We start from the raw sequence: 22,797 nt of genomic DNA, 5'->3' as shown, positions 1-22,797 counted from the left end.
CCTCCCAGTAAACTCACCACCAGTAATGCGGTGGTGCCTCTGCTTCTGCTGAGACATCAGAATCCATCTCCCACATTTTTTATGATTGTCATCTTGTCACTGTGACTACACATATCTGGATTGTGAAACAGAAAAGGTCAAGATGTTCCACTTGCAAATCCCCAGCACCTCACCCATTGTAGTCTGGGGGGACCAGATTGCTCAGCCAAACACCTGGAGAAGGAGCTGCCAAAGTGGGCTCATGGCATAGACCCTCCTGCCTGGCAAGGACTGTCACTTCTCCCAGTGGCATGGCTGGCATCAAACTCGCTGGATTCACAAGTGATGGCTGCATCCAGCTTGCATTTCTTCACCTTGGTTGGCATTAGAAGGAGGAGCAGTTTTGTTGGATCTCCTGGTTTAGAGTACTTGTCGTCTGTCCTGTGTTGCTCTCCCTTTATCTGAAGAGTCACTAGAGAGAGCCCTGCTTATCCCCCTGACATGGCAGGTGCACAGACCTGTTGTCTAATAAGACGGCCTTGCAGTGTCCAAAGTTGTTTTCCATATTCTGTGAGTTTTTGCACACGCTGTGCCAATTGAAAATTCAATCACTGGAGGAGAGACATACGAAAAGGACAGAGGAAGAGGGAATGATTTCAAAAAGACAGGGTGCAGGACTATATGGGATATTGGGAAGAAATCCTTCCCTGTGAGGGTGGAGAGGCCCAGGCACAGGTTGCCCAGAGAAGCTGTGGCTGTGGCATCCCTGCAACTATTCAAGGTTGGACAGGGCTTGGAGCAACCTGGGACAGTGGAAGGTGTCCCTGCCCATGTCAGGGGGTGGAATGAGATGATCTTTCAGGTCCATTCCCACCAAAAGCATTCCAGACGTGATTCTGTGAGAAAATTCTGCTCCCCCAGGACTGCACTGGTGCCTGTGCCTGCACCCACCAGTTCCTGTGCCCATCCCAAGGATTTCCCTGCTGGCCCCACAGCCCGTTGCCGCTGTGCCGCGGGTGTCACAAGAGGTGTTGCATGGGGACAACGGTGGCATTGATTGCAACAGCCCCACGAGGCCCCTCAGCCTCTGCCCCTGCAGCAGGGAGGGACCAGGGCCAGCCCCAGCACCCCCACAGCCATGGGGCACTCCCGGGTTGGCCCAGGCCACTTGTGCAAGCAGCAGCTGCTGGGGCCTGTCCCACCCACCAGCACTGCTATAAACCCAGCGTCTTTGGGGCACTGCAGCACTGCCTGGCCCCAAGGACATCTGGACACAGCCATTCCTGCTGGCTTTGCTGCTCCCTGAACACCACAGTCTTTGTCAGCAAGGTGAGTGTGGGGTCTCTTTATGAATCCTGCCAACTCAGGGTCTCAGCTCAAAGCCCAGAAGAGCAGCATCTCCTAAAGGCCAAGCTGCTGGAAGTACCTAGGTGTAAAATTTGGTCATCAGAGATTTTTTTGGGAAAGAGAACAAAAGCCTCCATGTGAATCTAAGGGGCCATAACATGTGGAAGGTGAAAGTGAGGTTTCCTAAGTACAGCACAGTCTGGAAAAGCGCCTTGATGCTGCAGGAGGGACCCAGGAAGTTCTTTGCTGGGGTCATGAGGGCTTTCCCTTACCAAGTAAGGAGAGTCTTTTTCCTCAGCAGTACAGAGATTTCCCATCATTTCAAGATTTCAATTACTGCAAAAGTTGATTTATGTTCCCATTTCTGGGCACCAAGACACTTCCCTGTCCTCTGGCTGCTCCATGGGTTGGTGCTGTCCAGATCAGGGGGTGCAAGTGTGGGGCGGAGGAATGTCCCTGCGAGGAATCCTAGAATGCTCTGGAGTTGGGGATGGGCACTGCCACCTTGAGCTGGGAGGATTTTCTTGATCCCAGGGAAGCAGAGTTGGTTGGACAGGGTGTTTGGGGCATGTGTTTGATACATGAAACCTGAAGGACAGAAAGATGGACTGTTCCATAACTTTCAGGGGCAATTTTTCCTCAGTTATTCCCCACATTTCACTGGCCATGTATTTTCAATGGATGGGAAACATTTGGCCCCAGGTTTGGTGCTCATTCTCTGGGGAAAGGTCTTTGGACGTCCTTAAAGGAAATTAATTGAAAAACTCAATTGAGGTAATCAATTTCCAAAAGACAGAGATGTGAAACACTCCCAACGTTTGGAGAGTGGCACAAAACGAAGAATTATTTTTAAAGAGAAGGGGTGGGGAAATATCTGCTGTGGTTGGGAAGCAGTCCCACTGCAGTTTGGTGAACCACAGAGCCCAGGTTTCTGTCCCACCCAGGTTCCTGCCTGTCCCCATTGCCTTGGTGTTCCCATTGCAGCTCTGTGAAGACCCAGGAGAGGCAGCAGCCATGAAGATCCTGTTCCTGCTCTTCCCCCTGATCCTTCTGTTGGTCCAGGGTGCTGCAGGTGAGAAGGGAAAAGGGGAGATGGGGGAAAAGTGTGAGTCTGCACCAGTGGGAATTCTATGTCCTGGGAAGTGACTGAGGATGTAGGAATGATGAGAATGTAACGGAGGGCTGAGGTCGAAGGGGTTTCTCAAATGCATTTCCAACTCAACAACAATTTAGTGGGAAGAAATACAATGGTGATAGAATCCTGCCTGGTTCTGTAGGTCAAGAAAGTTTCAGGCTTCAAGCCTACACTCAGCTATTCCTGTCTGGAAGTCTCTTGCCCTGCACCGGGTTGGCAGAGAGCCCCAGGAGGATGGAGGATGGTTTGGATGCAGGCATTTCCTGGGGCACAAATGTGTCTCTTTCTAACCATCAGCTGAATGTATTGATATTGCTGTTGTTGCTATTATTATTATTGTTATTATTGCTGTAATTGGTGTGTGTTTGCTTTTGTCCATGGATACAGGAAATGAAAATGCCTGTAGGCGCAAAGGGGGATTCTGCATTTTTGGGGGTTGCCGCTACCCCACAACCCCTGTTGGCAGATGTTCATCATTCAGATCCTGCTGCAAGAGGTAAGGATCAGATTTCTGCCTGAAAAGAGTTTCCTCCTCTTCCACCAGAGGGATCTATTACAAATTCCTTTCTGGCCACCATCTGATAAAATCTCTGCTGTCTTAAACTCAGTCAAAGAGGACCAAAAGAGAAGTGAAAAGATCTTGTGGGGTTTGGGCCTTCCCTCGGTGGGGCTAAAGGAGCCCCAGGTCAGCCAGGGCCTCCCCACTCACCAAAGACACCAAAGACTGAAGCCTTCAAAATCCTTGGGCAGCACCAAGGACACGATGCAGATCTGGCTGCATCTGCAGCACTGCAGCATTGCCTGGCCCCAAGGGCATCTGGACACAGCCATTCCTGTGTCATCAGTGTCCACAGCACAGCTTCACTGTAGCAACACTTAAATCCTCAATTTTTCCATACATCCAATTCATTATTATCTTGTCTGCTGCTGTCTGCAGCATTGGGGAGTGAAAGAGCACAGAGGCCAGGCTGGAGTCAACAGTAGAACAAATGTTCATTTTTCTGTTTCTCCCCCTGCACCAGAGAAAAGGAGGCTTTGCTTTCCTCTTCTGACACCTCAGACAAGGAATCCCAACCCAGAGCTTTGTGTCATCCTGCCTTGTGTAAGGACCCTGCGGTGCTGTGTCTTGCTGGACATATGCAGGGGCTCAGGGACACATGCAGGGACACAGGGACACATGCAGGGACACAGGGACACATGCAGGGACACAGACTCAGACCCTGCTCAGTGCAAACCAGCACTGACCTGCTGCTGTGGCACAGAGTAGAAACTTTTCTGAGTCCCTTCAAAAAACCCTCCCAGTAAACTCACCATCGGTGATGTGTGCAGGCGATGCCTCTGCTTCTGCTGAGCATGCAGAATCCCTCCCCCACATTTTGTATAATTTTCCCCTTGTCACTGTTGCTTCACATCTCAGATTTGCAAAAAAGAAAATGCTGAGATGCCAGGTTCCACTTGCAAATCCCCAGGAGCTCAGCTCAGTTTGGGGGAACCAGATTGCTCAGCCAAACACATGGAGAAGGAGCTGCCAAATTGTCCCATGGCACAGATCCTCCTGCCTGGCAAGGACTGTCACTTCTCCCAGTGGCATGGCTCGCATCAACCTCACTGGATTCACAAGTGGTGGCTGCATCCAGCTTGTATTTCTTCACCTTGGCTGGCATTAGAAGGAGGAGCAGTTTTGTTGGATCTCCTGGTTTACAGAACTTGTCGTCTGTCCTGTGTTGCTCTCCCTTTATCTGAAGAGTCACTAGAGAGAGCCCTGCTTATCCCCCTGACATGGCAGGTGCACAGACCTGTTGTCTAATAAGACGGCCTTGCAGTGTCCAAAGTTGTTTTCCATATTCTGTGAGTTTTTGCACACGCTGTGCCAATTGAAAATTCAATCACTGGAGGAGAGACATACGAAAAGGACAGAGGAAGAGGGAATGATTTCAAAAAGACAGGGTGCAGGACTATATGGGATATTGGGAAGAAATCCTTCCCTGTGAGGGTGGAGAGGCCCAGGCACAGGTTGCCCAGAGAAGCTGTGGCTGTGGCATCCCTGCAACTATTCAAGGTTGGACAGGGCTTGGAGCAACCTGGGACAGTGGAAGGTGTCCCTGCCCATGTCAGGGGGTGGAATGAGATGATCTTTCAGGTCCATTCCCACCAAAAGCATTCCAGACGTGATTCTGTGAGAGAAGGATTCTGCTCCCCCAGGACTGCACTGGTGTCTGTGCCTGCACCCACCAGTTCCTGTGCCCATCCCAAGGATTTCCCTGCTGGCCCCACAGCCCGTTGCCCCTGTGCCACGGGTGTCACAAGAGGTGTTGCATGGGGACAACGGTGACATTGATTGCAACAGCCCCACGAGGCCCCTCAGCCTCTGCCCCTGCAGCAGGCAGGGACCAGGGCCAGCCCCAGCACCCCCACAGCCATGGGGCACTCCCGGGTTGGCCCAGGCCACTTGTGCCAGCAGCAGCAGCTGGGGCGTGTCCCACCCACCAGCACTGCTATAAACCCAGCGTCTTTGGGGCACTGCAGCATTGCCTGGCCCCAAGGGCATCTGGACACAGCCATTCCTGCTGGCTTTGCTGCTGCCTGAACACCAAAGCCTTTGTCAGGGAGGTGAGTGTGGGGTCTCTCTCTGAAATCCTGCACACCCAGGGTCCTGCCTGTCCCCATTGCCTTGGTGTTCCCATTGCAGCTCTGTGGAGACTCAGGAAAGGCAGCAGCCATGAAGATCCTGCTCCTGCTCTTCCCCCTGCTTCTCCTGCTGGTCCAGGGTGCTGCAGGTAAGAAGGGAAAAGGGGAGATGGGGGAAAGTGTGAGTCTGCACCAGGAGCAATTCAGTGTCCCTGGAAGTGACTGTGGATTGGGAATGATGAGAAAGTAAAGGAAGACTGAGGTCCTCTTGAGGTTTCTCAAATGTGTTTCCAACTCCACAAAGATTTAGGGGAGAGAAATCCCCTGGAGACAGAATCCTGCCTTGCTCTGTAGATCAGGAAGGTTTCAGGCTCCAAGCCTGCACACAGCTGTTCCTGCTTGGGAGTCTCTTGCCCTGCACAGAGATGGCAGAGAGTCCAAGGGGGATGGAGGAAGGTTTGGATGGAGGCATTTCCTGGGGCACAAAGGTGTCCTTTTCTTATTCATCAGCTGAGTGTATTATCATTATTATTATTATTATTATTATTATTATTATTATTATTACTACTACTACTACTATTATTATTATTATTATTATTATTGTCATCATCTTCATCATAATCATCATTATCATTATCATTTTCATTGCTGTAATTTGTTTGTGTCTGTGCTTTTGTCCATGGAAACAGGAAATATACTTCTATGCAGAAGCAGAGGGGGATACTGCAGCTTTGGGAGATGCCGCTCCCCAACAAAACAGGTTGGAAGATGTTCAACAGTCCAAGTGTGCTGCATTAGGTAAGGACCAGATCTCTGTCTAAAGAGTTTCCTCCTATTTCCCTGGAGGGATCTATTACAAATTCCTTTCTGGCCACCATCTGATAAAATCTCTCCTGCTTTTATAATTAGTCGAAGAGGCCAAAAAGGAGAAGGGAAAAGCCCTTGTGGGGTTTCGAGCTTCCCTGAGTGAGGCTGCTGGAGCCTCAGGTCAGCCACGGCCTCCCCACACACCAAAGCCACCAAGGACTGAAACCTTGGGTGACACAACACACGATACTGGGATAAAGGCTGTCACCCCACGACACTGGGAGAAGAGACTGACCCCAAAAAATATTTGCACTACCATTGCTTTCCAAACCTGGAGGATTTTGTGATGCATGTTCAGAACATCCCTGCCTGCTTTGGCTTCTCCTTCATCTGAGGTCACCTGTCCTGGCACTGACTCTGGGGCTGTCACTTCAAGCTCCCTTTCCCTCAGCAGTGAAGTGCTGCTGCCCCACCCCAGGGGCTCCTTGGCCCAGAACATCTGGAGCCACACTGATGGAGGTGAGGAAAACAAGCTCAGGGCTTACCAAGGACACACAGGGGTAAGTAAAGGGGAGAGAGAGTGAAGGAAATTTTATTTTCTCCATCTCATTTCCAAACTCCCCAAAAGAGCTGTTGGTGTGAAATGAGTTGCAAAACTTTCCACTCACTGCACAAACTTGAGCACGATTGCAATATTCAGTCAGATCTTCCACATAACAATGAGCATAAGTGCCACATCCACACATCTTCTAAATTCCCTGCAGGAATGGTGACTCCACCACTGCTCTCGGCAGTATGTCCCAAACAACCACCACCGATTCTTCAAAGAAATTATTCCCAATACCCACTCTAATCCTTCCCTGGTGCTCTTTGACACCACTTCCTCCCATGGTTTCAATTGCAACCTGGGAGAAGAGACTGACCCCAAAAATGTTTGCGCTGCCATTGGTTTCCAAGCTGGAGGATTTGGTGAGGGATGTTCAGATCATCCCTGCCTACCTTGGCTTCTCCTTCAGCTCTGGTCACCTGTCCTGGCACTGACTCTGGGGCTGTCACCTCAAGCTCCCTTTCCCTCAGCAGTGAAGTGCTGCTGCCCCACCCCAGGGGCTCCTTGGCCCAGAACATCTGGAGCCAGACTGATGGAGGTGTGGAAAACGAGCTCAGGGCTTACCAAGGACACACAGGGGTAAGTAAAGGGGAGAGAGAGTGAAGGAAATTTTATTTTCTCCATCTCATTTCCAAACTCCCCAAAAGAGCTGTGGATTTGAAATGAGTGGCAAAACTTTCCGCTCACAGCACTAAGTTAAGCCCAATGGCAATATTCAGTCAGATCTTCCACATCTCACTCTGAGTATAGAACAGATAAAATGGGAGATCACAAGGAAGGAAACCATTTCCTCATTTCTACTCTTCCCAACACCAACCCGTCTCTCTTGTCCATCCCATCTCTCTCCTGCCCAGCCTGGTGCCACTCTGCTGCGGGTGTCACAAGAGGTGTTGCATGGGGACAACGGTGACATTGATTGCAACAGCCCCACGAGGCCCCTCAGCCTCTGCCCCTGCAGCAAGGAGGGACCAGGGCCAGCCCCAGCACCCCCACAGCCATGGGGCACTCCCAGGTTGGCCCAGGCCACTTGTGCCAGCAGCAGCAGCTGGGGCCTGTCCCACCCACCAGCACTGCTATAAACCCAGCGTCTTTGGGGCACTGCAGCATTGCCTGGCCCCAAGGGCATCTGGACACAGCCATTCCTGCTGGCTTTGCTGCTGCCTGAACACCAAAGCCTTTGTCAGGGAGGTGAGTGTGGGGTCTCTTTCCAGAATTCCGCACACTCAGGGTCCTGCTTGTCCCCATTGCTTTCGTTTCCCCATTTGCAGCCCTGTGAACACTCGGAAGAGATAGCAGCCATGAAGATCCTGTTCCTGCTCTTCCCCCTGATCCTCCTGTTGGTCCAGGCTGATGCAGGTGAGAAGGGAAGAGGGGAAAAGGGTGAAACTGTAAGCACCCAGCAGTGGGAATTCAGTGTCCCTGGAAGTGACCATGTTTGTGGGAATGATGAGAATGTAACAGGGGACTGGGCTCAAAGGCGTTTCCCGAGTGAGTTTCCAGATGGACCCTGACTTTGGGTGGAGAAAGCCCATGGAAACAGAATCCTAGCTTGTTCTGTGGGTCAGGGACATGGAAAGTGACAAATCCCTGCCTGCCAGTCCTGCTGGTGCAAGCAGCGGTGGGAATGCAGCTGGGCACAAGCACAGCGCTTCCTCAACCTTATGCTGGTGTCTTCTACTCTCTGTTCTGGTGTGCCTCCAGTTTAGGGGGACAGGGACTTTCCAGGTGAGACACATTGAAATTGGAAATGTGGCTGTGGAGGGATTGGATCTGAGCCCTTCTCTTGCCTGAAATGCACCAGTACCTGAGGGCATCAGCCTGTCTATAACCAGAGTCTGACCTCTTAGATTATTCCTTTAATTACTCCTTGTGTCTTTCCCCATGGGAACAGGCAATGCAGCTTCATGCCGGTCAAAAAGGGGAATCTGCATCAAGCATTTTTGCCCCGGCAGTTCATATCGTGTTGCGGGAAGATGTGCACGAGGCTTTGCATGCTGCAAAAGGTAAGGCCCAGATGCTTGGCTGAAGAAAGATTTTCCTCTTTTTTCCTCAGAAAGATCTGTTTAGCAGCACCTTTCTAGACAGCACATGATCTATACTGTCCAGCATTTATGCTGTGAGAGAGATGCCAAAGAAAGGGAAGAATAGTCCTTGAGGGTTTGATCTCCCCTCACTGGGGCTGCAGGAGCCCCAGGTCAGCCAGGGCCTCCCCAGTCTCCCACAGTCCCCAGGGCCTCATTCAGGCTCTGCAAAGGACTCAACAAAGCAACCAAAAAGTAAAGGCTTCACGGTCCTGGGCAGCACTGAGGTCATGATCCAGGTCTGGCTGCATCTGCACAGAGCTGGAGCCAGGGCTGCCAGCACTGAGATAGCCCAGCTCCAACCTGTCTGCACCAAGGACTGCATTTTTTTGGCAAAGACGTCAAAAAAAGAACATGTGGAAGGTGAAAGCGAGGTTTCCTAAGTACAGCACAGTCTGGAAAAGCGCCTTGATGCTGCAGGAGGGACCCAGGATCTTCTTTGCTGCGGTCATGAAGGCTTTTCCTTACAAAATAAGGAGAGTCTTTTCCCACAGCAGTGCAGAGATTTCCCATCATTTCAGGCTTTTAGTAATTTCACACATTGATTTCTGTTCCCATTTCTGGGCACCAAGACATTTCCCTGCCCTCCGGCTGCTCCCTGGGTTGGTGCTGGGGAAGGTCCTTGGTGGGAATCCTGCGAATGTTCTGGAGGTAAGGATGAACACTATCAAGCTGAGCTGTGAGGATTTTCCTGATCCCATGGAAGCAGTCAGGATTGGTCAGGGTGTTTGGGGCATGTGTTTGATTCATGAAGCCTGAGGGAGTATAAGTACTTCAATGACAATATTTTTCTCTGTTTTCCCCAAATTTCACTCCCTGGTGCTTTTGATTATTTGGCAACACATGCCTCTTGGTCTGCAGTCTGTTTTTAGGTGAAGGTCTGTGGAAGACATAATAGACCAGAGAAAATATTTTAAAAGCATCTACTTGTGCAATTGCTTTCCAAGGGAGTGAGGCACTCTAAAATGCTCCAAGGGTTGGCAGGATGGCACAAAGCACAGAGTTCTTTTAAAGAGGAAACTACAGGAAACATCATCATCAGTAGCTGGGAAGCAGCCCCTCTGTAGTTTGGTGAACCACAGAGCCCAGGCTCCTGCCCCACCTGGAATCCTGCCTGTCCCCATTGCCTTGATGTCCCCTCTGCAGCCCTCTGAAGTCCTGGGAGGAGCAGCAGCCATGAAGATCCTGTTCCTGCTCTTCCCCCTGATCCTCCTGCTGGTCCAGGGTGCTGCAGGTGAGAAGGCAAAAGGGGAGATGTGGGAAAGTGTGAGCCTGCACCAGGGGGAATTCAGTGTCATTGGAAGTGACTGTGTTTGTGGGAATGATGAGAACGTATCGGGGTCAGAGGAGTTTCCTGAGTGAGTTTCCAACTGGACACCGTTTTGGGATAGAGAGATCCCAGCGAAATAGACAGGGATGTGGGATGCGAGGAGTTCCTGCCTGCCAGCAGGACTGCAAGAACACCCTGGTCCCCTAGATTATTGTTACAATACATGTGTCTGCTTTTCTTCATGGAAACAGGAAATGCAGGTCGATGCAGGCGCCTTGGGGGATTCTGCAGGTTTCTTGGCTGCAGCTCGCCTGCAAAACCTATTGGAAGATGTTCAGCAGTGAGCCTGTGCTGCAAAATGTAAGGATCCAACCCCTGCCTGAAGAAAGACTTTCCTCCATTTCCCGCAGAATGATCCATTACAAATATCTTTCTAACACAAAATTACTGGAAGTGGCGTAAAAGAGAATGTACAAGCCTTTAAGTGGTTTGGAGCTACCCTCAGTGAGGCTGCAGGAGACCCAAGTCAGTCAAGGCCACTACATTTACCAAAGCCACCAAGGACTGAAAAATTCCCTGTCCTTGGGCAGCACCCAGGACATGATCCAGGTCTGGCTGCATCTGCACAGAGCTGGAGCCAGGGCTGCCAGCACTGAGACAGCCCAGCTCCAACCTGTCTGCACAAAGGACTGCAGCTCACCTCCCCTGAGCCTGACCCTGCTGCACCACACCCTGGGCATTGCAGGGCAGGGAAGAGAGTGGCAGGGACAGTTACCCAAGGTGATGTGCTTGTCTGTTTTCTTTTCCTCCTTGTCCTGTTCCAGCACCACAGCCCTCCCTGCTGTGGCTGTGCTGCTCCACACCCCATCCCAACAGACAGGAGAGGCAGAAAATGATGACATGTGGAAAGGGTGACATGTGGAAAAGGTCCCGTTTTGGTATAGAAATATCCTTCCTTACTTACCTGTGGCATTTACATTCTCTGAAAAAATTCCTTCACCCAGGGTTTTTCTCCTGGGAAGCTGAAAGGCAGCAAGAGAGGCATTGGAGAGAAGGAAAACAGTTCTTATCTCATTTGCTTCTCCTGTGTTTTTCTCCTGTGCAATGTGCTTGGAGATTGTTTTCCCAAAGGTGATTGTTTGATTGGCCTCTGGTGTGAGTTATTTTGACTCATTGGCTAATTAGGACCTAGCTGTGTTAGGGCTCTGGAAAGAGTAATGAGTTTTCATTATGGTCTTCTTAGCATTCACTAAGTATCTTCTCTGTATTTCTTTAGTTTAGTATAGTACAGAATTCTTAATATTAGTATAATTAAGTAATAAATTAGCCTCCTGAGAATATGGAGTCAGATGCATCATTGTCTCCCGTCATTGGACCTGCATTTACAACAGTTTACCCACATGGAATAAGCAGAATCTCTTGGCATCTCTGCCCATCTCAAGTGATCTGGAGTGACAATGCTCTGCTCCATCAATGGCTGGGGCCTCTCCCTGTGTGCAAAGCAAACCTCAGGCATTTGATTCCCTGCCTTGTTCAATACCTGTCTGTGTCCATCGACAAGGTTGTATGGGAGCAGCTAAGGACCCTGCCTGGTTCACTGGAGACTTTCCCTCTCAGGAATCATACCCATAAAATTACTGATGTTGGAAAAGTCCTCTTAGAATATCAAGTCCAACTATTCCCCCAGAACTTCCAAACACAACACTAAACCAGGAGCACAAGTGCCACATCCACTCAGCTTTTAAATTCCCTGCAGGAATGGCAACTCCACCACTGCTCTGGGCAGCATGTTCCAAACAACCATCACCCTTTCTGCAGAGAAATTTTTCCTAACACCCAGTCTAGTCTTTCCCTGCTGTTATTTGAGACCATCTCCTCTCATTCTGTCAATTGTTACCTGGGAGAAGAGACTGCCCCCAAAAATGTCTGCACTGTCATTGCTTTCCAGACCTGGAGGATTTGGTGAGGGATGTTCAGATCATCCCTGCCTACCTTGGCTTCTCCTTCAGCTCTGGTCACCTGTCCTGGCACTGACTCTGGGGCTGTCACCTCAAACTCCCTTTCCCTCAGCAGTGAAGTGCTGCTCCCCCACCTCAGGGGTTCCTTGGCCCAGAACATCTGGAGCCAGACTGATGGAGGTGTGGAAAACAAGCTCTTAATGAGCACACAGGGGGAAGTAAAGGGCAAGTGGGAGTGTGAGAGATGGTCTGGAGTTCCCCTCTTTTGCCTCATGACTGTCTCAAGGACAGACATCAGGACCCTGGGGACCCTGACCAGAATTCTGGCCTGCTGGTGGTGGATGAACACCAAATAATCCTGAGGCCCCTGAGCAGAGTTCTGGCCTCCGAGCGATTGTTCGCAGCTGTGCCTACAGTGACTGCTTCTGGCAGGGCCTGCCAACGGGGCCTTGCGCCCTATATGCTAGCACCTGTTCCACAACAATATCTTGAGAATTTCCCCACCTCTTGGCCTGGCTGGACTTTTCTGGGGTAGCCTTTGGTGGTCCCCACGGAAGACCCCTCATCTGCTTTTCAACCACCGTGACGTACGGACTGAGATGGTAGAAGACTCTCTCTCTCAAGGACTGAGATATGAAACCCCTATATGGAAAAGCTCCCCCCGCTCCCAAGGACCGAGACTGAAACCCCTAAAATGGGGAAGGTGCGTGGGGGAGCCGACCTGACCAAAGAAAGATATTTGCCTGTAGGTGTGGCCATTGGACCAAGAAGACAATGGTTCTCGCCTACTGCTGAGAACATGGACTGTCTGTACCCTCTTTCCCCCTCAGCGATTTCAATAAACTTATTCTTTAATGTATCTGTTCCCCCTCAATGGTTTCATGATCTGTTTCCCCTGCTTAGCAATGGGCTATAATAGAACCTTGAGTTAACCAGGTTTTTCAAGATGCCCCCGATGTGACAGGCGGATTCCTTCAGCTAGACTACAAAGGACTTTGCCTCTATGTTTGGTAGCTATATACCCTCTTTATTCCCCTTCTTATCTATTATTTCCTTTCCCTAATTCCCTTAATGCATTTGCTGTGATAATTCAATAAAGATGCATTTGTTCTGATTGATACTGCAATCCCCTTTCCGTGTTGGCTTTTTGCACTCTGAGATCAGCAAAACGAACCATCACGACTCCCTGCTCGTAGAGCAGATAGTGACATTAAATTGGCATCACGATTATCTCCTGCTCTTAAGAAGACTCCGTGTCCCCAGTACCCAATGGCTTCCTGTTCAGTTAATTTAATTTGATTTCCACCAGTGAGGGACACTCGGAAAACATATTCTGTCTCCAATTCTTGTGGGAGGCACCTGAATTCTTTTTTCAGCTTAGCCAGTTCGGTAGCTCTGAATGGTATTTGTTTAGTTGTGATATGTGGGTCAAGATCCTCATCATTAATGTATTATATTCTGTTGAAACTAAGGGTCTCAAGCGAGGACAGCAGTATTGCCCACAATTTTTTACTGTTTCAAGTTCCTTATGGGAATAGATCTGTTTAATGTGAGGAGTTTCCTTTTCCTCTGCCTCTGTAGAGGAATCAGCACTATGTGTATTTTTAACATGTTCCTCTCTAAGAGCAGCTTGCAACTTATAAATCTCATTTCTATCTTCATTTAACTGTTTTTGCAAAATTTCAACTAGGTTTTGAAGGGAGTCTATTATTGCTATTTCCTCATTCCTTTACTTAAAGCCAGTTTCTATGGCTGCTGGAGACAAGCTCCCAAAACTGAGCAGAGGATGGTTTTATTTTTGCCCATTTTAAGTTTTGTTTCATGTTGTAAAGAACATGTTCTATCAATAACATTTTCTAAATTAAACCAGTTGTTTTCTGCCCAAACTTCCCCTCCTGGAGACAGCTTGGCATTGTATTTAGCAAGCAGAGCATAAAACCCACCTTTAACTTTTGCACCGAGGTTTTCACTCATTTTTTGAAGGGATCAGAACCATGACAGGGAGATACAACTTAAGTTACACAATCACACAGCCATTGTGTGCTCCCCTTCACTTACTTCCCTTGGGGGATGAGGGATGAAATCTGCCTGAGAGGTCCTGCTTAATTACTCCAAAGGTGTCCCTTCCTTCCCAGACAGTCCAGATACACACACTCAAACGGTTCCTTTGTGAGGGGACCAAAAACCGTGACAGAGAGCTACAAACTAAGTTACACAACCACGCAGCTCTTGCTGTGTTTCCCCTCACTTCCCTGGATGGGTGAAGGGAAGAAAATCTGCCCGGGACACCCAGCTTAATTACTTCAAGTTGTCCCTTCCTTCCCAGGCAATCCAGATACACACAAACACCAAAGAAACAGTTTCACCTTTTGCACTGAGAGATCTTTTGTGAAATTCTGAAGACAGAACCCTCAATTGAGTATGGGGATGCTTTCCACCTAGATGTGTGCAGCTTGAGGGAAATTCGAATCATGGCCCTTGCTATCTAGGTGTGTTCAACACTTCGGAAGTGACGGGCTAGGTGTGGCTAAGGTGAAATGTCCTTCCCATGTTACAGACTACACACAACCTGCAAACCTCTCTGTCTACCAGAATCCTGTCTGCTACGCCAATTTAATGTCACGACTCCCTGCTCGTAGAGCAGACTGTGACAGGGTGTGGAGGAAATTTTATTTTCTCTATAACATTTCCAAACTCCCCAAAACAGCGGTTGATGTGAAATGAGTGGCAATCTTTTCCTTGCCCTGTACAAAGCTGAGCACTATCGCAATATTCAGTCAAATATTCCACATCCTACACTAGTATGGAACAGATAAAATGGGAGATCACAAGGAAGGAAACCATTTCCTCATTTCTACTCTTCCCAACACCAACCCACCTCTCTTGTCCATCCCATCCCTCTCCTGCCCAGCCTGTTGCCGCTATGCCGCGGGTGTCACAAGAGGTGTTGCATGGGGACAACGGTGACATTGATTGCAACAGCCCCACGAGGCCCCTCAGCCTCTGCCCCTGCAGCAGGGAGGGACCAGGGCCAGCCCCAGCACCCCCACAGCCATGGGGCACTCCCGGGTTGGCCCAGGCCACTTGTGCCAGCAGCAGCAGCTGGGGCCTGTCCCACCCACCAGCACTGCTATAAACCCAGCGTCTTTGGGGCACTGCAGCATTGCCTGGCCCCAAGGACATCTGGACACAGCCATTCCTGCTGGCTTTGCTGCTGCCTGAACACCAAAGCCTTTGTCAGGGAGGTGAGTGTGGGGTCTCTCTCTGAAATCCTGCACACCCAGGGTCCTGCCTGTCCCCATTGCCTTGGTGTTCCCATTGCAGCCCTGTGAAGACCCAGGAGGAGCAGCAGCCATGAAGATCCTGTTCCTGCTCTTCCCCCTGATCCTTCTGTTGCTCCAGGGTGCTGCAGGTGAGAAGGGAAGAGGGGAAAAGGGGAAAAATGTGAGCACCCAGCAGTGGGAATTCAGTGTCCCTGGAAGTGACCATGTTTGTGGGAATGATGAGAAGGTAACAGGAGATTGAGGTGAAAGGTGTTTCCGGAGTGAGTTTCCAGATGGACACTGCTTTGGGGTGGAGAGAGCCCATGGAAACAGAATCCTGGCTTTTTCTGTGGGTCAGGGATGTGCAATAAGATGAATCCCTGCCTGCCAGCTCTGCTGGTCCAAGCAGCGGTGGGAATGCAGCTGGAAACCAGCACGGCTCTTCCTCAACCTTATGCTGGTGTTTTCTACTCTCCGTTCTGGTGTGCCTCCAGTTTAGGGGGACAGGGACCTTCCAGGTGAGACACATTGCAATAGGAGATGTGACTGTGGGGGGATTGGTTCTGAGCCCTTCTCTTGGCCTGAAATGCACCAGCACCAGGGAGCATCAGCCTGTCTATAATCACAATCTGACTCTCGGATTTTTCCATTAATTGTTCCATGTGTCTTTCTCCATGAGAACAGGCAATACGGGTCTATGCTGGCGAAAAGGAGGATTCTGCATGAAGCGTTTTTGCCCCCGTGGTACACGCACTGTGGGAAGATGTGCACGAGGCTTTGCGTGCTGCAGAAGGTAAGGCCCAGATGCTTGGCTGAAGAAAGATTTTCCTCTTTTTTCCTCAGAAAGATCTGTTACCAATGTCTTTCTTGTCAACTCATGGTAAATATTCTCCTGCATTTATGCTATGAGAAAGTTGCTTAAGAAGAGAAAGAACAGTCCTTGTGGGTTTGATCTCCTGTCACTGGGCCTGCAGCAGCCCCAGGTCAGTCAGGGCCTCCCCACTCTCCCCCTGTCCCCAGAGCCTCATTTAGCCTCTGCAGAGGCCTGACCAAAGCCACCAAAGAGTGAAGCCTTCCATGTCCTTGGACACCACGGAGGATATGATCCCAACATTGCTGCATCTACACAGAGCTGGAGCCAGGGCTGCCAGCACTGAGATAGCCCAGCTCCAACCTGTCTGCACCAAGGACTGCAGCTCACCTCCCCTGAGCCTGACTCTGCTGCACCACACCCTGGGCATTGCAGGGCAGGGAAGAGAGCAGCAGGGAAAGTTACACCTGTTGATGTGCTTGTCTGCTTTTGTCTTACAGTCCCAGGGGATGAAACCCTAAAATTCCCAAGCAGGACATGGCCCTTTCTTCCGGATGCTGAAAATCACCTCCTGATGTCCCCATCTGCTGATGTGCCCTGCCCTCGCTGCCTGTGCTATGCCCAGCTGGGCTGACAGCAGCAGTGGCAGCTGCTCCTGCTGGCTGCTGCTGGGCTGGAGCCCTGTGGTGCCAGCCCCGCTGTCTTTGGGGCAGGGGCTGCTTTTCCTGGCTTGAATAAAGACCAGCACTTTGGCATTGCAGGGCTGGGCCGTGTGTGCGTGTCCTGCTGCTGCAGGCGTGCTGTGCCTGCTGCCCCTGGGGCTGCCACTGCCTTGGTGGCAGCACGAGGCCCTGGGCATGGTGCTGGGGCTGAGCAGCGCCTGTGTCCCTGGGGATGCTCCTGCCTGGCCGTGCTTTGGGCACGCTGAGCCTGGCAGTGCCTGCTGGGCCAGGCTGGGTGGGGTGCCTGTGCTGGGGCTGCCCTGCAGATGGTCCCTCTGGGGAGTAGGATCCTTATTCTGGTCCTGCTGGTTATGGGTGTCCCTTGTCCCCAACATCCATGGCTTTGTGTGCATGGCTGTGCTGGGGGCTCTCTTCTTGGCCTGGCATTACTTCCCACCCAACCATCCCAGATATCATGGCATTCCCGCTACACTCTTGACTGGGATGTCAAGCTTCCACATCTGCCCTTGAGCTGAGGTCTTCAGTGCAGTCCCTGCTCAGTTTCCCCCCTTCTTCTCGACCCACAGCACTGACATCTCTACCAGCCCACAACCTCTGTTCTTTTCAGATCCCTTCCACAGGAGCCTGATCCTGCACAGCCAGGAGACCTCAGCATTCCTTCAAGGAGAAAAAGTCTCCCAGGCTGGCTGTACAGCTCCTCCAGGAGGTGATCTCTCCAAGTGGTCCCTTGGGCTACAACCTGAAAGTGTCCAGAAATATCTCCCATCAGGGTAAAAGCCGGGTGTCTTCCCATCTCTAGCAGCTCAGATAAATTGGTGTTACCACATTCTTCACTTCCAAAGGCCAATGGTCTCAACATTCCTGTGCGTGCAGACCCAGCCCAGCAGAGTCAATTAATGTGTTTTGGAGCTGGCCCTGGTCCCTCCCTGCTGCAGGGGCAGAGGCTGAGGGGCCTCGTGGGGCTGTTGCAATCAATGTCACCGTTGTCCCCATGCAACACCTCTTGTGACACCTGTGGTACAGTGCCAACAGGCTGTGGGGCCAGCAGGGAAATCCTTGGGATGGGCACAGGAACTGGTGGGTGCGGGCACCAGCACCAGCCCAGTTCTGGTGACAGTCCTTGCTGGGCAGGAGGGGTGTATATCATGTGCCCAAGTTAGCAGCTCCCTCTCCAGGAGTTTGGCAGAGCAATCTAGTTGCCCCCAAATTGCAGAGCCTGAGTTTCTGGGGATTTGGCAGTGGAACCTTGTGCCTCATCATTTTTCCCTGCACAACCCTGAAATATGAAGTCACAGTGACAAGGTGACAATTAAGAAAAACACAGGAAATGGATCCTCAGCAGAAACAGAGGGGCAACTGCCCAGATTACTGATGGTTTACTGGGAAGGTTTTCTGAAGATAAGCGGGAAAGTCTCTGCTCTGTGCCAGAGCAGCAGGTTGGTGCTTGTTTCCAATGAGCAGGGTCAGAGTCTGTGTCCCTGGATGTATCCAGCACAACACAGAACCACATGGAGTTCTTACACAAGGCAGGATGACACAAGACCTTGGTTGGGAATCTTTCCCAGAGGTTTCAGAAGAGGAAACAAAAACCTCCTTTTCTTCAGTGCAGAGGGGAAACAGAGAAAGGAACTTTTGGGCTGGACATCTTAAGTACTCAAGGGACTCCAGCCTGTCCTACGTGCTCCCCTCACGTATATGCTCCAGAGAGCAGCAGGTACAGCAGTAATGAATTAAATGAATGAAAAAATAGAGGATTTAAGTGATGCTACAGTGAAACTGTGCTGTGGATGTTGAATTTTTGAATAAACAGAATAAAGACCAGAAAAGACAGAAGTCAAACCTTTCAGTACCACTATTTTTTTTCCTCTACTGAGATCATGAGTCACTTGTGAGTTCTCCTGGCTGTGCAGACATTCCTCACTGCCCCATACCTTTAAGGAATGGCTCCTGCTGCAGGTTTCACAGTTGGGATTGGAGCTGGGACCTTGTAACAAAGCTGTGACTATTTTAGAGATGAGGCTTTGCCCCTATCACCATGGCTCCTATGTCATGTCTTTCTGAGTCCACATCACTGTGCACAGCAGCCCTGGTGGAGAGGAGGAGGAAAAGGGAGGAAAGGAAATCCTGCTTCACCCTCAGAGTCCTGCCTGGTGCAGGGATGGAGGCATCAGACATTTTGGAGAATTCCTGCAGAAGGCTACTGAGGGGAGGTCCTGAGTGTGTCCCAGTCAAGTGCTATAAACATTACCCAACTTCCACCAGAAAACTTCCCCTGCATGAGGGAGACAGGGAACAATGGGCAGCCCAGGGACATGGGGGAAACCCTGGACTGGATCTGCTGCCCTTCTCAGCCCAGAGCCACAGCTGGGAGTGCAGGGACACTCCAACAGCTCCCAGAGCTCAGCAGAGCCCAGGTGGACTCGGAACAGAGGGCAAGGCCTGCCTGGGCTCCAGCCAGTCCCAGGTGTGCCCAGACAACAGAAGGGATTCCCACAGTCTGCACACTGAACACACAAACACAGATGTGGACCTTGAGATTCCCAATAGGAACCATGTCCTGCTCCATGTGGACTTATGGGACATCCCTGCAGAAAACCCAGGGAGCACTTTTCCCACAGCAATAGGACAGTGCCTCGCTTGAGCTCATCCTCACGTGTGCTGAGCATCCCCCACAAGAAAGTACCATCACCCACCTCAAAATGAGTGACAGGGAAGTAGGGGCCTGAGAAATTAAAGAAGTCTGGGCCTAAAAAAAGCAGGACATAGATTCTGCTTCACAGGAGTGAGAGCATCTGTGCATCCCCACCACAGGCACCCCACCCAGCCTGGGCCAGGGCACATCAGCAGATGGGGACATCAGCAGATGGGGACATCAAGAGGTGATTTTCAGCAGTCAGAAGCAAATGGGACATGTCCTGCTTGCGAATTTCAGGGTTTCAACCTCTGGGACTGTAAAAAGAAAGCAGACAAGCACATCACCAGGTGTAACTTTCCCTGCCACTCTGTCCCCCTGTCCTGCAATGCCCAGGGTGAGGTGCAGCAGAGTCAGGCTCAGGGGAGGTGAGCTGCAGTCCTTGGTGCAGACAGCTTGGAGCTGGGCTATCTCAGTGCTGGCAGCCCTGGCTCCAGCTCTGTGCAGATGCAGCCAGACCTGGATCATGTCCTCAGTGCTGCCCAAGGACAGGGAATGTTTCCCTCTTTAGTGACTCTGGCGACTCCCCTGCAGAGGCTAAATGAGGTCCTGGGGACAGGGGGAGAGTGGGAAGGCTCTGGCTGACGTGGGGTTCCTGCAGCTCCCAGTGACAGGAGATCAAACCCACAAGGACTATTCTTCCCTTTCTTAAGCATCACTCTCACAGCATAAATGCTGGACAGTATAGATCATGTGCTGTCTAGAAAGGTGTTGGTAACAGATCTTTCTGAAGAAAACAGAGGAAAATCTTTCTTCAGCCAAGCATCTGGGCCTTACCTTCTGCAGCACATATAATCTCCTGTACATCTTCCTATAACACGTGTACCAGGAAGACAAGGAAGCCTGGAGCAGTATCCCCGTAGTCGCAAGCATAGAACTGTATTGCCTGTTCCCATGGGGAAAGACACAGGGAGCAATTAATGGAAAAATCTGAGAGTCAAATTGTGATTATAGACAGGCTGATGCTCCCTGGTGCTGGTGCATTTCAGGCCAAGAGAAGGGCTCAGAACCAATCCCCCCACAGTCACATCTCCTATTGCAATGTGTCCCACCTGGAAGGTCCCTGTCCCCCCAAACTGGAGGCACACCACAGCACAGACCAGAAAGGACCAGCATGAAGCTGAGGCAGAGCCAGGCTGTCTTCCAGCTGCATTCTACCTCTTCATGGACCAGCAGAGCTGGCAGGCAGGGATTCATCACATTCCACGTCCCAGACCCACAGAACAAGCCAGATTCTGTTTCCATGGGCTCTCTCCACCCCAAAGCAGTGTCCATCTGGAAACTCACTCCGGAAACACAACTGACCCCAGACCCGTTACCTTCTCATCATTCCTACAAACATGGTCACTCCCAGGGACACTGAATTCCCACTGCTGGGTGCTTACAGTTTCACCCTTTTCCCCTCTTCCCTTCTCACCTGCAGCACCCTGGACCAACAGGAGAAGCAGGGGGAAGAGCAGGAACAGGATCTTCATGGCTGCTGCTCCTCCTGGGTCTTCACAGGGCTGCAATGGGAACACCAAGGCAATAGGGACATGCAGGACCCTGAGTGGAGAGAATTCTGGAAAGAGACACCACACATACTCACTTCTCAGGAGAAGGTCTGAGGAATTGACAGAATGAGAGGAAATGGTCTCAAAATGCACCAGGAAAGGATTTGACTGGGTATTGGGAAGAATATCTTTGCAGAAAGGGTGATGGTTGTTTGGAACATGCTGCCCAGATCAGTGGTGGTGTCACTATTCATGCAGAGAATTTAAAAGCTGTGTGGATGTGGCACTTATGCTCCTGGTTTAGTGTTGGTGTTGGCAGTCCTGGGAGAATGGCTGGACTCAACATTCTTAGAAGTCTATTCCAACATCAGTATTTTTATGGGTATGATTCTTGAGAGGGAAAGTCTCCAGTGAACCAGACAGGGTCCCCAGCTGCTCCCAAACAACGCTCCAGATGGACACAGGCAGGTATTGAACCACTCAGGGAATCAAGTGCCTGAAGGTTTGTTTTGCACACAGGGAGAGGACCCAGATTTTGACAGAGCAGAGCATTGTCACTCCAGAATGACTGAGATGGGCAGAGACCACAGGGCATTCTCCTTATTCCATAAGAAAACAAACCAGGATATTTCTACACCAGTGTGACCTTTTCCATGTGTCCCAGACCAGGACTTGCATGTTTTCCTCCTCCTCATGTCTGTTGGGATGGGCCAGCTCTGGCTCCAGCTCTGTGCAGATGCAGCAGGACCTGGATCATGTCCTCAGTTCTGCCCAAGAACAGGGAATTTTTCCTCTTTCGTTGCTTTGGTGAGTGGGGAGGGCCTGACTGACCTGGCGTGCTGCAGCCCCACTCACGGCAGCTCCAAGCACCTTCCTTTCCCTACCCTCAGCTCTGACTTCAATCTCCTGTCCACCCTGGTCTTGGATGCCCCATCACATCCAGCAATGGTACAGCCACAACCTCTCTGGGCAACCTGTACCAGAGCCTCACCACCCTCACAGGGAAGGATTCCTTCCTCATATATTTGATTTAAACTCTGATAATATGAAAACATTTAATTCTTTCTCTCCATTTTCTTTCTTTCTTACTGCTATTGTAAAACCAGCTGGTGTGGGGTATTCAAATAATCACAGATTATCGGAAACAATTGTGGAAACTTCAAGAACATCTTATTAGATATCAGGTTGGTGCATCTGACATTTCAGAGGGATAAGCAGGGCTCACTCTAGAGATGCTTCTGAGAAAGGGAGAGCAACACAGGATAGATGACAAGTTCTGTAACCCAGGTGATCCAACAAAACTGCTCCTCCTTCTAATGCCAGCCAAGGTGAAGAAATACAAGATGGATGAGCCATCACCTGTGAAGCCAGCGTGTTTGATACCAGCCCTACCACAGGGAGAAGTGACAGTCCTTGCCAGGCAGGAGGATCTGTGCCATGAGCCCACTTTGGCAGCTCCTTCTCCACGTGTTTGGCAGAGCAATCAGGTCTCCCCAAATTACAAGGGGCGAGGTGCTGGGGATTTGCCAGCAGAACATCTTGGCATTTCCTCATGCACAGCCCTGAGGTGTGAAGTCACAGTGACAAGGTGACAATCATAAAAAATACGAGAGAGGGATTCTGCATGCTCAGCAGAAGCAGAGGCACCACCTGCACACATCACCGATGGTGGGTTCACTGGGAGGGTTTCATGAAGGGACTCAGAAATTGTTCCACTGAGCCAGAGCAGCATGTCAGTGCTCATTTCCAGTGAGCAGGGTCTGTGTCTGTGTCCCTGCATGTGTCCCTGTGTCCCTGCATGTGTCCCTCTGCCCCTGCATGTGCCCAGCAAGCCACAGCACCGCAGGGTCCTTACACAAGGCTGGATGATACAAAGCTCTGGGTTGGGAACCCTTGTCAGAGGTGTCAGAAGAGGAAACCAAAGCCTCCTTTTCTCTGGTGCAGGGGGAGAAACAGGAAAAGGAACTTTTGGGCTACTGGTGACTCCAGCCTGGTCTTTGTGCTCTTTCCCTCCCCAATGCTACAGACAGCAGCAGACAAGAT

The 22,797-nt window shown here is 50.7% G+C and overlaps 1 long non-coding RNA gene across 1 annotated transcript; it reads left to right on the top strand.

The window, feature by feature from the left end:
• Positions 1 to 7,550: 7,550 nt before the first annotated feature.
• LOC121347512 lies at positions 7,551 to 8,500 on the top strand. Its single transcript, XR_005954241.1, has 3 exons — positions 7,551 to 7,691; positions 7,772 to 7,859; positions 8,395 to 8,500. It is a non-coding gene; the product is annotated as an uncharacterized LOC121347512 (long non-coding RNA).
• The last annotated feature ends 14,297 nt before the right edge of the window (positions 8,501 to 22,797 follow it).

Source organism: Onychostruthus taczanowskii, unplaced genomic scaffold, assembly GCF_017590055.1.
Source record: "Onychostruthus taczanowskii isolate IOZ18803 unplaced genomic scaffold, ASM1759005v1 scaffold90, whole genome shotgun sequence".
Lineage (NCBI taxonomy): Eukaryota > Metazoa > Chordata > Aves > Passeriformes > Passeridae > Onychostruthus > Onychostruthus taczanowskii.
The sequence above is the reverse complement of the archived record's forward strand: the minus strand, read 5'-3'. Positions and strand labels throughout refer to the sequence as shown.